This window comes from Silene latifolia, chromosome Y (assembly GCF_048544455.1).
Source record: "Silene latifolia isolate original U9 population chromosome Y, ASM4854445v1, whole genome shotgun sequence".
Lineage (NCBI taxonomy): Eukaryota > Viridiplantae > Streptophyta > Magnoliopsida > Caryophyllales > Caryophyllaceae > Silene > Silene latifolia.
Genome location: NC_133538.1, coordinates 60,009,518 through 60,022,173, shown reverse-complemented (window position 1 = coordinate 60,022,173; position 12,656 = coordinate 60,009,518). Strand labels below are relative to the sequence as shown.

The 12,656-nt window shown below is 36.5% G+C and overlaps 1 long non-coding RNA gene across 2 annotated transcripts; it reads left to right on the top strand.

Annotated features, from left to right (window-relative positions):
- Positions 1-1,361: 1,361 nt before the first annotated feature.
- Positions 1,362-11,443, top strand: LOC141633549 (uncharacterized). Of its 2 annotated transcripts, none has more exons than XR_012538351.1 (3): positions 1,362-1,480; positions 1,579-1,687; positions 11,276-11,443. It is a non-coding gene; the product is annotated as an uncharacterized LOC141633549 (long non-coding RNA). The 2 variants fall into 2 exon arrangements; XR_012538350.1 differs by lacking the exon at positions 11,276-11,443 and adding an exon at positions 3,386-3,665.
- Positions 11,444-12,656: the final 1,213 nt, after the last annotated feature.

The window sequence follows — 12,656 nt, the reverse complement described above, 5'->3', positions numbered from 1 at the left end:
TATACAAAAAAATATCACTGTTTCACAAGTACTTTAAATGCCTCTCCTTTTGTGATGTTGTGAAACAATATCACAACCAGTGTATAAATATCACACAATGTTGAAAAGAATATCACACTTTACCAAGAACAATATCAAATCCTGAAGATTATTTATATATTTCAGCTTTACTAATATTGATTAAACTTAATACCCATCAACATAGAATATCACACTCTATATTAAACAATATCAAACCTAAAGAATTCCACACTTCCAATTCTGTTTTTTTCCCCTAAAAGCAATGCACTTTTAATTACGGTTCTTGACTTACATATTTTATTAGTCATTTGATACCATACCACTTTTTGAAATATTTTTTATACCTATCCATTTTGTGATACTGAGAAACAATATCACAAATAAATAAAAACAATATCACACTGTGTACGAAAACATATCACTGTGCCAACTAATTTTGAATTACTCTCCACTTTTGTGATATTAAGAAACAATATCACAAACACTGAAAAAAATATCACAATTAGTTTAATAGAATATCAAACTTCACCAAGTACAAACTCAAAGCCAAAAAGGTTGTTTGTAATATCGATAAAAAATATCACATCCATTAAGATAGAATATCACACTTTGTAACCAACAGTATCAGACTACAAAAAAGATCACACTTGGTCTAACAACAATGTACTTCCTCCTCAATTACACTCGTTACTCCTAAACCAATTTTAGATACCACATTATTCAAACGAATCTCGGCATCATTGTCGTCCTCATCTTGGTTTGCATCATCGTTGTTCAAGTTAGTAACATTATTGTCCTTACCTTCCTCATTCAAACCAGTGTCCACATGATTCTTACCTCCCTCATCTTTGTAACGCCCCGTAATTTCGGACCGTTAATATATTTCGAAAATAATTAATTAATCAAGTAAAATTTGACATTAATGTATTTAAAGTAAAAAAATAATTCAAAGAAATATAATTTTATTATATTTTGAAGAAAAGTATTTATTTTGATAGTTTCGAAATGTTTAAAAATAGTTTAAACCGTGTAAAAATCTTTTATTTCGAAATAAGAGCTTATCGGGGGGAAAATGACAATTCTTTTGAACATTGGGTAAACGAATTTGGAAATGGGTCGTATGAATACTCAATTTTCTTGTAATCTTGTGTTTAAGAACTTTGGTCTTGTCGGAATTTACGTTTGACAAGCGGATTTAATTATTATCAAAACGAGTCAAACCCGACTCGTAAAATCCCGACTAAAAACCCGCTCCCTTTCCTCCTTTCCTCTTCCCTACCCGCGGCACCCCTACCCCCTTCCTTCCTTTTTCTGATTTTTGTTCTTACCAAACACATTTCCTTAGCTTTACACCATTTTCAACAATTTCAAGTCAAAAATCATCATAACTTTCGCATTTCTTGACGGATTTTCGCATAATTTATATTTCCGGAATCCCCTCGTCGAGATCTACAACCTAGTATGTTTTAATTTCAGTTTTCTTGAAGTTGTTTTAAGACGAATTTTGGGTAATTTCGGTTTTATATACTTATTTTTGTGTTTTTATTGTTTATTTAGGTGAAGATTTGGAGGACGAGTTTGGGGACTCGTATATTGTCGAGGATAGCGGCTAGTGCTTGTTAGGGTTTGGGTTTTAAGGTGCTAATTGCTCATTTTCTAGCTTAAGGTAACATATTTCGAGTTACTCGACGAATAATCGTCACAATCTTTGTTATTTTTGTATGTTTGGTGATTTTTGTTTGAGTAGTAATTTTCACATGTTAAAATTTGATGCATGCATGGTTAATTTATGTCTTTTGTTAGTTTAAGTTAACATAGTTGTATTGGAAACGATTAATTAGTGTTCAGACGATGTTATAATGAACAAAAATGGAAAAAAAAGAGGAGTAAGGGTGGCGGCGGCGGCGGCAGGCCCATGGCGAGCCCACGGCCGGCCCGTGTGTCACCGTTGCTTGTTTGCGGTTTTCCATGCATTTTTCGTCATTTTAGGTTCATTTATGATATAACTAGAATAAGAAACATATGGTTAAACTTAGGAAAGGAATCATATTAGTAGTTAAAAATTATGTTTATATTGGTAGTTGCACATGCTAGGGTAGATTATAAAATGAAATTGTAAGGATTAGGCTCAAAATGAATTTTATAGCAATAATTGCAATGTTTTGATGATTGTGCCGAAAACTGAGCCTTAATCCCTTTGACTGATTCGATGTCAGTCAATTGAGTGATTGGTCAGCCGCAATTTAACTCGTACCTGTCGCAGGGCTGGGGTTGCGGGTAAAAATTCGGTTGGATGAAATTTTGAATGAATTAGATAATTGGCCTTTTTCTTGTTTTAGGCCATTTATTATATTTTTATTTCACATGTGTAATTAGTTGATTTAAGTAGCTTCTTATATTGTAGAAACGGCCCTAGATTCCCTGAAGCCTTTAACATGGTTAATATTGTTAGAATTGGAAATTAGTATTGAATACTTATTAAGGATATTGTTGGATTGTTTGCCGAATAGACATTTATATAGCCTTTCACATGATAGAATGTTAGCATTTATGTTAGTAAGATGGACTCTTTGCCCTCTTATGGTTAAGTGGGTGTCTTACTTGTCTTGTGTGGTGTGGGCTAAAGTATTCAAGCTGGGACTAGCTGGGACTAGGTCCTAGGTGAGTATTTCGGCCTTCATCATAGATAGGTCTTTATAGTCTTTGACGAGTATATGTTCACTGCTTGATAGCCTTTGTGTTCCTGACTAGTGGATTTATATCCAAGTTGGGGCATGACCTCGTTACTTATTTTGATAGTAAGTGGTCAGCTTAAGTACTAGCCAACCCTTTGGTGGACTCCTTAGGGTACTCACTTTGTTTTAGAAAAATTGTGGGTCTTGGGTGCGGTGGTGTGTATCCGCATGTCTAGGTCTGCGCAGATGTTAGGCTAGGGTTGTGTTGTGTCTTGGCCATGTTTTATTAATATTAACCGCTGAGCCAAGATACCGGTTCGATTACCTTCCCTACCTCGTGGTATAGACTCGAGTTACAGAGTGACTATTGACGGTACTAAGAACTTATGCCTGTCTTTGATATATTGCCCTTTCTTGTTTGATGATTCTATGAATCATAGAAGGTGAGATGCAAAACCGGCTATGGTTGATAGAGTTTGGATTACAATTTGTTATATGTTTCACATGATAGTTTAAATTGATCAATTTAGTATTCATATGTTATAATACTTGGAAATTAGATTAATTATCATATTGTTTACATGTTTTACTACATGTTACATTAATTATGACGATTCGTGGCTGGGAGGACTCGAAGTTACTCCCCACTGAATTGTGGCTTTCATGTTTGTATAAAATGCGATTGACAGGTTGTTGATGCTTTGTTGGGGTCACAGACGAGCTAGTGAGCATAAGGAACCTTTGACCTAGTTTTGGCTATTCTTATAGTAAACCTTTTAACTTTTGGTTTTGTATATAATTTGAAGGGACATATGTCTCCCTTTTCTATTTTGGGTTTGTATCATTACATTTTCTTATCGTTAGCTATAGCATGTAAATTAGTTCGTTAGCATTGCAGGTTTTGGCACCCGCCTCTTGGGAATGTTGGAAATGTTGTGATTGGTTTAGAAAATTTTTTGAAATTACAGGTTTTTATATAGTTGGACCAATTACAAACATATCCTACCAGTTTTTCCGTAGATTTTAGGTGTTAATTATCGCGTTATTTAAGGGTGTCACAGTTGGTATCAGAGCCTATTGCTCCCGACGCACGTTTGTGCACCCCACTTAAAATCACTTGACCTTTAAATAATAAACTTGATAGATGGGTAGGATGGGTAGATTTAGGATTTTATGTGGTAGTCTGTTTGTGATTGCTAATTGATAGGTATACTAATTAAATTTTCTCTTTTTAAGATGGCTCCGCCAAGAAGAGACATTGATGATGCTATCTTATTAGTTCTTACTCAAATTCTCCAAAATCAACAAAATCAACAGAATCAACAAGCTCCTCCTCCTCCGCCTGCTGAGGGTACTCCAGGCACCTATACTTGGGTGGCTAATCAATAAACCCGAATCAACACTCCCACTTATGGTGGAGAGATTGATCCAGCTGCTCTTACAAGGTGGTTTCGGGAGTTGGAGAAAAGTTTCACGTTGTATGATATTAAGGAGGAACATAAAGTGAAGCTAGCCTCTCACTTCCTAGTTCGAGAAGCAGATCGGTGGTGGTCCATGACTGGGCCTACCGTTTCAGCTGAACCGGGATTTGACTGGGTACGTTTCAAGGAGTTAGTGAAGGCCCGTTTCTATCCGCAAGAACTGAAACAGCAGAAGTTGAAGGGATTCATGGAGTTGAAGCAAGGAAGCCTTCCTGTTCAGACCTTCACTGATAAATTCAATGAGTTGGCTCATTATGCCACTAGATTGGTGAAGGATGACAATGAAAAAGCCTTCTTTTATCTTGAAAAGCTCTCCCCTAAGATCAAAAGCATGGTCCGTCGGGATTCCACTAGCTTTGTTTCAATTTATAATGATGCTTTATGGGCTGAAAATTCATTGAAAGAGATTGAAATTGAAGCTCGTGCAACTAGTTCTAATCTTGGCAAGAGGCCTTTATATCCATCTTCTAGGCCCTTTACTCCTTCACCTAGGTTCATCTCTTCTCCCTCTGACTCAAACAAGAGGAGATTTGTTTCTAATGTGCAAGCTAACCGGGGTGGTCAATCTTCAGCTTTTAATGATAATAAAGGTACTAAAGACCGAGTGTGCTATAACTGCAAGAAACCAGTACACCCTGGTAAATGCTTTGTTGATCCTATCATATGTTTTTCTTGTAACAAACCGGGCCACAAGGCCAATGTTTGCCCGGAGAGGAAGGTGACAGCTCCTACTACTCCTGCCGCTCTAGTGAGGCCAGTGAGGCCGAAGGGCCGTATCTTTGTCATGAGCCGAGCAGAAGCTGAGGCACATCCTGATATCATTACTGGTACATTTTCTATTTTTGATGTTCCTTGTTTGGTACTATTTGATACGAGTGCCTCTTTATCTTTTATTTCAATGAAACTCTCCGCTAAATTATCACTTGAATCATCACAAGAAGAAAGCACATCTATATCCTTACCCTCTGGGGATGTCTTTTCCTGTTCTAAAATCTATCCGGAAGTCCCTATTTCTATTATGGGATCTATATTTCAAGCAAATCTTTTCCAATTTCCACTTGAAGAATTTGATGTCATTTTGGGCATGGATTGGTTACATACTTATCATGCTCGATTTGAATGTCGAGACCAGAAAATAATTCTTACAAGCCCTTCAGGTCACCGTGTGTCTTATCAAATGGTTAAAAGACAAACCGGTACTAAGTTAATTTCTGCTATGAAGTTTATTAATGCAATGAAAAAGGGTCATCAAGCCTTCTTGTGTATGGTGACTTCTTCTGATTCTTCCTCTCTGCCTCCTAAAGAGAACATTCCTGTAGTATGTGAATTTCCCGATGTTTTTCCTGATGAGCTATCGGGAATTCCTCCTGAAAGGGAAGTTGAATTTGCTATTGATCTTATTCCTGGTACCGGCCCTATTGCTAAAGCTCCTTATAGGCTAGCACCGTCTGAAATGAAAGAGTCAAGACTCAATTTGGATGATTTGATTGCCAAAGGTTTTATCCGACCTAGCTCTTCACCTTGGGGTGCTCCTGTTCTCTTTGTAAGAAAGAAGGATGGGTCTATGCGATTATGCATAGATTATCGTGAACTTAACCGGGTTACTATCAAGAATAAATATCCTCTTCCTAGAATTGATGATCTTTTTTACCAACTCCGTGGTGCTTCTACTTTTTCTAAAATTGATCTTCGTTCGGGCTATCATCAAATTCCAGTCCGAGAAGCTGACATTCTTAAAACCGCCTTCAGTACGAGATATGGTCATTTCGAGTTTACGGTGATGCCATTCGGTTTGACCAATGCTCCAGCTGTATTCATGGATCAGATGAACCGTACTTTCAGGGAACACCTTGACAAATGCGTTGTAGTGTTCATTGATGACATCTTGATCTATTCTAAATTTGAAGAAGAACATGTCCAACACCTTCGTGCTATTTTGGAGATTTTGCGCCATGAAAAATGGTATGCTAAATTCTCTAAATGTGAATTCTGGTTACCTAAAGTGACCTTCCTTGGGCACGTCATTTCAAAAGAGGGTGTTATGGTAGATCCTGCCAAAATTGAAGCCGTTGTTGATTGGAAAAGTCCGACCAATGTTTCTGAAATCCGTAGTCTCCTTGGCTTGGCGGGTTACTATCGACGATTTGTGAAGGATTTTTCAAAGATTGCTAGGCCGATGACTCAGCTGTTGAAGAAAGAGTCTAAGTTTGTGTGGTCTGAGGAGTGTGAAAATGCCTTCCAGGAATTGAAAAAGAGGTTGACTACCGCTCCGGTGTTGACCTTACCGAAAGAAGGAGTGGACTTTGATGTTTCTCTGCGATGCTTCTAAGCATGGTATAGGTTGTGTCTTGATGCAAAAAGGGAAAGTCATTGCTTATGCCTCTCGACAGCTTAGAGTTCATGAAGTTAACTACCCGACTCATGATCTTGAATTAGCTGCGGTGGTGCATGCTTTGAAGATTTGGAGACACTACCTTATTGGAGTCCATTGCAACATCTACACCGACCACAAGAGCCTGAAATATCTCTTTACCCAAAAAGAGCTGAACATGAGACAAAGAAGATGGTTAGAATTGGTGGATGACTATGATGCCGATCTAATTTATCATGAAGGAAAAGCTAATGTGGTGGCTGATGCTCTTAGCAGAAAATCCTGTCATTATTTGAATTCTTTTCGGGAATTACCTCCTAAACTTGCTTTAGAACTTCAAAAACTAGGAATAAGCCTTGTAAAAAGGGGCTCTCATCATCTTGATGCCATGTCAGCTGAACCTGACTTCCACCGTGAGATCCGTACTTGCCTTCCTAATGATCCTACTTTCATATCTATTCGAGCTAAAATTCAACTTGGGCAAGCTAAGGATTGTAAGATTGATGATGATGGGTATCTTCGTTATCATGATAGAATCTATGTTCTGAGTGCAGCCGATTTGAGAAAAAGAATTCTTGATGAAGCACACCTCTCTCCTTACTCCATTCATCCAGGAGGTACCAAAATGTACAAAGATTTGAGATTGCAATTCTGGTGGCCTAGGATGAAGATTGAAGTTATGGAGTATGTCCGTAAATGCCTCACCTGTCAGAAAGTAAAGATAGAGCATCAAAAGCCCGGGGGTTTGCTTCAACCCTTGGATGTTCCTCTTTGGAAATGGGAGTCTATATCCATGGATTTTGTGATGGCTTTACCCAGGACTTCCACTGGGAAGAATGCTATTTGGGTGGTTGTGGACCGATTGACTAAGTGTGCTCGGTTTATTCCTATCAAAGAGACCTGGAGTTTAGAAGTTCTAGCTGGTGCCTATGTGAATGAAGTAGTGCGCTATCATGGGGTTCCTAAAGATATAGTTTCAGATCGAGACCCTCGATTTTGTTCTCGGTTCTGGACTGCATTACAGGAGGCCTTGGGTAGTAAACTATTAATGAGCACTGCTTTTCACGCCGCCACTGATGGTTAAACTGAGAGAACAATTCAAACTTTAGAGGATCTTCTTCGTGCCTGTGCCTTAGATTTCCAAACTTCTTGGGAGAAATGTTTACCTCTAGTTGAGTTTTCTTACAACAACAGCTATCAAGCCTCCATTAAAATGGCACCATATGAAGCTCTGTATGGTAGAAAATGTCGTACTCCAGTCTGTTGGGATCAAACCCAAAATGTTCCAATGTTAGGACCTGATTTGGTGACCGAGTCCATTGAACAAGTTAAGATCATTCGGGAGCGGATGAAGACCGCCAGACCGTCAAAAATCATATGCTGATGTCCGTCGTCGACCACTTTCCTTTGAGGTTGATGATCAAGTATTCCTTAAAGTGTCACCTATGAAAGGGGTGAAACGGTTTGGTGTTAAAGGGAAGCTGAGCCCTAAATATATTGGACCTTTCCTGGTGATTGAAAAGATTGGTCCTGCTGCTTATCGTTTAGAATTGCCCCCAAATCTGAGCAAAGTTCACAATGTCTTCCATGTTTCTCAATTGAGGAAGTACATTAGTGACCCTAGCCATATCATTCAAGAAGAGATTCTTGAATTGGAGCCTAACTTGGTGGTTGAAGAAAGGCCAATTCGGATTCTTGAAAAAGCCAACAAACAACTTAGGAGCAAAGTTGTACCTTTAGTCCGTGTTCTTTGGCGTTGTGGAAATGTCGAAGAAGAGACTTGGGAAACTGAAGCTTCTATGTTAGCTAAATATCCTGAATTATTCTCGTAAGGTATTCCTTTTCTTACTCTTTTTCCGAGTTACTAAGCCATGTTTAATCATAATTAGTAAAGATATTATTCTTACTATAGAACTTTAAACTAAAAGTTTGAAAATGCTTTTATGATTTGCAATGGTTTTAACATTAGTGAATGTTAAATCTCGTTGTTGGTGACGTCCCAATAATGGGTTTTCTCATTTATTGGTGTAGAAATATTCTTTTATGTCTTGATATGAATGTGGATGTTCTTGTCTGATCAACGAGAATATCACCGTTTCATTGAAAAGATACCTGTATTTTCTTATAACTATATTATTAAGACGTTGTATACTATGATTTCTCCTTCTGAGTTTCGAGGGCGAAACTTTTTAAAAGGAGGGGTGATTGTAACGCACCGTAATTTCGGACCGTTAATATATTTCGAAAATAATTAATTAATCAAGTAAAATTTGACATTAATGTATTTAAGGTAAAAAAAATAATTCAAAGAAATATAATTTTATTATATTTTGAAGAAAAGTATTTATTTTGATAGTTTCGAAATGTTTAAAAATAGTTTAAACCGTGTAAAAATCTTTTATTTCGAAATAAGGGCTTATCGGGGGGAAAATGACAATTCTTTTGAACATTGGGTAAACGAATTTGGAAATGGGTCGTATGAATACTCAATTTTCTTGTAATCTTGTGTTTAAGAACTTTGGTCTTGTCGGAATTTACGTTTGACAAGCGGATTTAATTATTATCAAAACGAGTCAAACCCGACTCGTAAAATCCCGACTAAAAACCCGCTCCCTTTCCTCCTTTCCTCTTCCCTACCCGCGGCACCCCTACCCCCTTCCTTCCTTTTTCTGATTTTTGTTCTTACCAAACACATTTCCTTAGCTTTACACCATTTTCAACAATTTCAAGTCAAAAATCATCATAACTTTCGCATTTCTTGACGGATTTTCGCATAATTTATATTTCCGGAATCCCCTCGTCGAGATCTACAACCTAGTATGTTTTAATTTCAGTTTTCTTGAAGTTGTTTTAAGACGAATTTTGGGTAATTTCGGTTTTATATACTTATTTTTGTGTTTTTATTGTTTATTTAGGTGAAGATTTGGAGGACGAGTTTGGGGACTCGTATATTGTCGAGGTAGCGGCTAGTGCATGTTAGGGTTTGGGTTTTAAGGTGCTAATTGCTCATTTTCAAGCTTAAGGTAACATATTTTGAGTTACTCGACGAATAATCGTCACAATCTTTGTTATTTTTGTATGTTTGGTGATTTTTGTTTGAGTAGTAATTTTCACATGTTAAAATTTGATGCATGCATGCTTAATTTATATCTTTTGTTAGTTTAAGTTAACATAGTTGTATTGGGAACGATTAATTAGTGTTCAGACGATGTTATAATGAACAAAAATGGAAAAAAAAGAGGAGTAAGGGTGGGCGAGGCGAGGCCCATGGCGAGGCCACGGGTGGCCCGGCTGGCCCGTGTCAGCCCGTTGCTTGTTTCGCGGTTTTCCATGCATTTTTCGTCATTTTAGGTTCATTTATGATATAACTAGAATAAGAAACATATGGTTAAACTTAGGAAAGGAATCATATTAGTAGTTAAAAATTATGTTTATATTGGTAGTTGCACATGCTAGGGTAGATTATAAAATGAAATTGTAAGGATTAGGCTCAAAATGAATTTTATAGCAATAATTGCAATGTTTTGATGATTGTGCCGAAAACTGAGCCTTAATCCCTTTGACTGATTCGATGTCAGTCAATTGAGTGATTGGTCACCGCAATTTAACCCGTGCACTGTCGCAGAAGGTGGGGTTGCGGGTAAAAATTCGGTTGGATGAAATTTTGAATGAATTAGATAATCGGCCTTTTTCTTGTTTTAGGCCATTTATTATATTTTTATTTCACATGTGTAATTAGTTGATTTAAGTAGCTTCTTATATTGTAGAAACGACCCTAGATTCCCTGAAGCCTTTAACATGGTTAATATTGTTAGAATTGGAAATTAGTATTGAATACTTATTGAGGATATTGTTGGATTGTTTGCTGAATAGACATTTATATAGCCTTTCACATGATATAATGTTAGCATTTATGTTAGTAAGATGGACTCTTTGCCCTCTTATGGTTAAGTGGGTGTCTTACTTGTCTTGTGTGGTGTGGGCTAAAGTATTCAAGTCGGGACTAGGGACTAGGTCCTAGGTGAGTATTTCGGCCTTCATCATAGATAGGTCTTTATAGTCTTTGACGAGTATATGTTCACCGCTTGATAGCCTTTGTGTTTCGACTAGTGGATTTATATCCAAGTTGGGGCATGACCTCGTTACTTATTTTGATAGTAAGTGGTCGGTCGCCTTAAGTACTAGCCAACCCTTTGGTGGACTCCTTAGGGTACTCACTTTGTTTTAGAAAAATTGTGGGTCTTGGGTGCGGTGGTGTGTATCCGCATGTCTAGGTCTGCATGCAGATGTTAGGCTAGGGTTGTGTTGTGTCTTGGCCATGTTTTATTAATATTAACCGCCGAGCCAAGATACCGGTTCGATTACCTTCCCTACCTCGTGGTATAGACTCGGGATTCTGAGTGACTATTGACGGTACTAAGAACTTATGCCTGTCTTTGATATATTGCCCTTTCTTGTTTGATGATTCTATGAATCATAGAAGGTGAGATGCAAGCGGCTATGGTTGATAGAGTTTGGATTACAATTTGTTATATGTTTCACATGATAGTTTAAATTGGTCAATTTAGTATTCATATGTTATAATACTTGGAAATTAGATTAATTATCATATTGTTTACATGTTTTACTACATGTTACATTAATTATGACGATTCGTGGCTGGGAGGACTCGAAGTTACTCCCCACTGAATTGTGGCTTTCGTGTTTGTATAAAATGCGATTGACAGGTTGTTGATGCTTTGTTGGGGTCACAGACGAGCTAGTGAGCATAAGGAACCTTGGACCTAGTTTTGGCTATTCTTATAGTAAACCTTTTAATTTTTGGTTTTGTATATAATTTGAAGGGACATATGTCTCCCTTTTCTATTTTGGGTTTGTATCATTACATTTTCTTATCGTTAGCTATAGCATGTAAATTAGTTCGTTAGCATTGCAGGTTTTGGCACCCGCCTCTTTGGAATGTTGGAAATGTTGTGATTTGTTTAGAAAAATTTTTGAAATTACAGGTTTTTATATAGTTGGACCAATTACAAACATATCCTACCAGTTTTTCCGTAGATTTTAGGTGTTAATTATCGCGTTATTTAAGGGTGTCACATCTTTGTCTCAATCGTTCAAATCCTCGTCACTCAAAAGATCTCTATCCATACATCCACCATATTTCTCATTCAACCCTTTGTACTGAATTTTCAACATGTCCATTGAGGTTGTTGGTTTTATATTTCCAAGCTTCTTCATGTTAACTACATATCTTGTATTGAACAATTCATTGTCCTTGCCTTCCTCATTAAAACTTCATTTTGTGTTGACCTACACAATATCACCACCATTATCAAAGATCTGAACACTTTACCAAACAATATATCATTCTACAAAGTATACCACACTTCCAATTTTGTGATTTTAAAAATCAATATCATAGTTTAAAAAAAAAAAAGAATATCACAACTTTGTTTTAAGCTACTTAATCTGCGAAAATTATACCACTAATCTACATATAATACCACTAATCTTCATATCGAATAATACATTATACCAACAAGAGTATCACAACCATTGAAATATTACATCACATTTTCAAATATTGTACACATCCAGTATCACAATATACTAACAATAGTATCGCATATAATTTTGTTTGTCAAAGCAAAAAAATAATATTATATGATCTTTAAACTAACAAGCATATCTACTTTACTCAGTTAGTGAACACTAACTCACAATTTTTCAATTACTATGTCAAACAAATTCAACTTCATAATATAAACCCTAACTTTTGAGAATGAAACAATATAAACACAATTAAGCAAAAAAAAAAAAACATCTAGTATACAACTACAACTACAATCAATGATAATATCAGTTCAATATGTCGATATAATCACAAAACAATGTTTAATATCATGTATAGCTAAGATATCTACAAATTTAAAGCACGAACATGAAAGTACCACAAATCACTCGACAATTAGTTCGATATTTTCGATTTAATCCTACTAAATTCATGTAATACACCATACATAAGGTAATTTCTAACAAAATCAACATTCATAATCAATTTAATAGTAAACAAGGTAGACTAAAATCTCAGAAATTAAAAAAAAAATG